This window comes from Lactuca virosa, chromosome 5, assembly GCF_052849685.1.
Source record: "Lactuca virosa cultivar CGN04683 chromosome 5, Lactuca_virosa_CGN04683_v6, whole genome shotgun sequence".
Lineage (NCBI taxonomy): Eukaryota > Viridiplantae > Streptophyta > Magnoliopsida > Asterales > Asteraceae > Lactuca > Lactuca virosa.
The window spans coordinates 454,564,144-454,568,562 of NC_136430.1; positions in this window are offsets into that span (position 1 = coordinate 454,564,144).

Consider the following 4,419-nt stretch of genomic DNA (forward strand, 5'->3'; position numbering starts at 1 on the left):
TAGGAGAGATGCCTTTGTATGCATGTTGTTTGATCTTTAGAATTGCTTGATAGTATGAATCTCAGATGATTGGATAAAATGGCTTGATTAGTTGGTGCGCCGGTTAGATTTTCCCATTGCCCGAATGTTGCATGCTTTGTGCTTTGGGGGACTCATATTAATGTGAGCTAACTAGTTCATGAATGTGCTAGGTGGCATACTACAAAGGTTAAATAATCTTATAGTGATGGATTTGACCCTATTGCGCAGCTCTTGTCTGAGTCCAACCGTTATAGGGGTGAGTCTTTTACTAGAATGATATCTAAGCTTTGTTGCATGTGACTGTATTCATGAAGTAGTTAGCTGATGTTAGTGGGGGTTCTTCAGCAGCTGATGGCAGGGTGAGGATGAGGAACCTAGGAGAGCCTAGGAAGTGTTTGAGTGGTTTCGGTCGCGCAATTTAGCGAGTACTTGGAGTACCAGCCTGAGAAGGTGACTTAGAGGACTCGGGATGATTCTTGAAGAAAGTATGGATAGGTGTGGAAGGTAGTATTGGGCCCGTACTACTGAAAGCATATAATCTATACTCGAATTGAAGAGAGTCATAAAGAGTCTAGGAAGCCGGTTGGATGAGGAGTCCTGGGTATGTACTGATCAGTTGTATGACTGTTTTTTAGAATGGTGATGAGCACACAAAGAGGAGGTTCAGGTTCTGGTTCAGGCTCAGGTGCAGGTGTTGAGCCAATCGATGAGTGAATGGGGGAGTTTATCTTGTGGTAGATCACCCGTGATCTTTTGGAACAGACTCTTTTGATCTTCGGTACGGTCAATGAGGGGATTATGGAGATTTTGGATGAGCGTCTGGGCACGTTCCGCACTGAGGTTATGGCGATTGTAGGAGCTCGCACCCTTTCCTTACGCGAGTTCCGTGCTTGTGGATCTCCTGAGTTCTTTGGGGAGGAGGACCCTATTACTAGTAGGCGGTGGTTAGCGGATATGGTGAATGCTTTCTGGACAAGTTTCTGCCCCGAGGGCTCGAAGGTCAAATTTGCTTCCTGACTTCTAAAAGGCAGAGCTTGAGATTGGTAGGAGGAGGTAGACTTCCCCTTGGGAGGCGAAGCCCTAGAGACGATAACTTGGGATGAGTTTATAACCCAGTTTAGGTTAGAGTTTGCACCAGCTATTATGGTGCAACAGTTGGCGAGGGAGTTTCAGGACCTTCGTCAGACTACTAAGATTGTGGCAGAGATCACTACCACATTCTAGGAGAGGGCTTTGCTGGTTCCACAGTATGCAGCGGACGAGGAGATGAAGAAGGTAAGGTATCATGATATGCTGAGGGATGACATCAGGAAGTTTATGAGTATGTTATGGTGTAAGACCCTGAATGATATGATCGCTAGAGCCCGGGAACGAGAGATTGATTTGGATCACCTGGGGAAGAGGAAGCTAGAGCAGGTGCAGGCAAATGGGGGTTCTGCGAAGAGACCCAAGACTTCATACCAACGGTTGAGGGGCAAGCAGGGTCGGGTTTAGTGCAGCACGTGTAGGAAGCAGCACGATGGGGTTTGTCGATCTAGGAGCATGGGTTGCTACAAGTGTGGCAGGATTGACCATGTCAGTAGAGATTGTCCCCATGTGACGAGCCTATTATGTTTTCACTGCAACCAAGTGGGACACAAGAAGGCCTATTGTCTGGAGTTAATGAGAGGAGCAGTGAGGGCACCTGTTCCAGCCACTTTGAGGATTACTGATGGTCGCGAGGGCAGAGTGGAGGTTCCTATGGTGAGGAGCCGAGCATTGCAATCACAGGTCGAGGGGATCCGAGTTCCATCAGTTGATGTCGCAGGTATGTATTGTATTCATTTCCTTCATGCTCTTATTGATTGTGTATATCATTGTATGTGTGAGATGCTGTGTGGGGTGTATCTAAGTCTCTGCCTGAAATTATAGTTTTCTTCATGATGGTCTAGACATTTTATCTCGAGAATCTTCATATGCCATTTTCATGCCGAGAGTCGTGTTTAGGGGATGTTTGGGTGAGCCGGATTTGGATTTCGATGTGGGAGGCATCGGCCATCGTTAGATCAAGCTTAAGTGAGAAGAGATCAGCAGTCGATTCGATCTTCGGTAGTTTCAACAAGGATTCAAGGAATTCGCAAGGTAGGTATGTTGGGTTCGAATGAAGGGTATGTAGGGGTTCTTCATGGATCCAAGGCAATAAGAAATGGGGTTGATCGTGGGTTTAAGATCGGTAGCTCCCAAGTTCATACTTTATTTTGTGGTCAGTGGCAGGTTCGCCTGGAATTTCTCTAAGTGCGAGTGGGTCGTGGAATCGGTTGGGTACCCATTTCTATAATTGTGATATTGTTCTTCATCATCTGATAAGTCGCCAAGGATTTGTAGTGAGGTTAACGAAAAGTAATTAGATTGTAGAGCTCGTTGATATTTTAGTAAAGATTCATCCGGTTTTGGAATGTGCGTGATCGTGAAGATTGGCTAGGAATGAAATGCTAGTTCTTGTAAGTTCAGGTTCTCAACAATTTGAATTGTAAGGTTGCGAAATGGATTGGAAATCCATCAAATCTTGAGGATTGGAATAGCGCAGTTGAATCAAAGTGGGGGAGAATCATTTGGTCTTAGGGATTTCACAAGAATGGATATTCAGGTTTTATTGCACATCTGTAGTGATGCTTGGTGGTTATTGATTAGGAACAGGTTGAGGGTTGTGTTAGAGCCTTTATGCATGTTCTTGTCTGATTAAGGATTTGGGGTTCGAAGCATAACCGAAACACCTGGTTGGGGGTATAGTCAGATACGGGTTTGACTCAGGACGATTATGGTTGGATTGGTAGATGAGTGGTAAGACCATGGGCGGTGACCATGGCAAGTAGTGGTGAGGTGTTGTAAGACCGCGGGATAGCCGTAGCATTCACTAGATTGGCATATAGTATAAGAGTGTTATAAGAATGTGGGGTGGCTGTAGCATTCACTCAATTTGCAATTAGTGGTAGAAGTGTTGTAAGACTGTGGGGTGGCCGTAGCATTTACTAGGTTGACAGGTAATGTGGTAGTATTGTAAGACTGCGGGGTGACCCGTAGCATTCACTTGTTGCTTGAGCAGTTGTGAAAGCATGGTAAATTTATGATTGGCTCGTAGTTCCTCTAGGTGGGATTAGACCATGACAGGGAAGGTCGTGAGACTGTGGGAAGGCCACAACATTCATGGAATTAAGGAAGGTTCTCAGCCGTATGAGGCCAGTTGTGATATAAGACTACAGTTGGGCATGTAGCATTCGCATATAGCAAAGTGGATTTGGTTGCATTAGGTTTGATGATTGGTTATGTTCGTATGGACCAGGAGGGCTGTTAGAGCCATTATGGCATGCAAGTTAGGACAACTCATGCCCGATAAGACCCTCGTTCAGAGGCCGCGTGGTGCGATCGTGTGAGGCTATTAGTCTCAACAACCGGGTGGAAAATCCGGTATATTGGTTGATTGGTAGGTGAGTATGAGACCAGGGAGGTTTCGGTTGCATCTCGAATGTAATTATGGGTCAACAAGATGAGCATGAGGTGGTACTAGTGATTGGGACTCGTGTTAGGAGTCACTTGTTATTAAGTAAATATGTTAAGTCACTTGCTGCACGGGTTAAATAATCTCAGAGTAATTGATTTGACCCTACTGCGCAACTCTCGTATGAGTCTAACCGTTGTAGGGATAAGTCTTTTACTCGAAGGATTATCTAAGCCTTCTATCAAGTGAAAAGCTTTCGGCAACAAGGAATGGTCAGTGGTTCCATTTTCAGTGGAAAGAACAAGATAATCAGAGGATGGAAGTGTTATGATCAGTTGGAATTCGGAGTGGAGTTGAAGTGACAGTGATTCAGAGTGGGCTGACTATCGGGGAGCCAAACAGGGTTTTAGGATTTCAGATTTTGGGCAGAGTAGTAATGGTTTTCTTCAGGGTGAACGCTAGTGGGGTAAGATTCGTTCGTCGAGAGCCCTGCTAAGGCTGGGTTCGGTTACAGTTTTGGAATGTTGTTGTATGCTTAAGTTGTTTCCTCCGTCCGTATCTGGGTCGTGGAAGAAGTGTCCAAGTTGTCTGAAATAGCTGGAAGATAGTAAGCAGTGATTTCGAGGACGAAATCTAAATTAAGTGGGGGAGCGTTGTAACACCCGTTTTTCCAAGACGAATCGAATTAGGGTTTCAAGGAGTTAATGGTTGGATTTTGGAGAAAAAGGATCCTCACAACGTGAGGCATAGAGGCTCACGACATGAGCAACAAGAGCTCATGACGTGAGGAGCGCTGCAGCCCAATCCCATGATATTTTAGGGTTTCCTTAGTATTTAAGCACCTCTAACCTCATTTTAGGGTTTCTTATCAGCCCTAAACCCTCTTTCACCTCAGAAAAACCCTAGAGCCCATCATTGCTTGA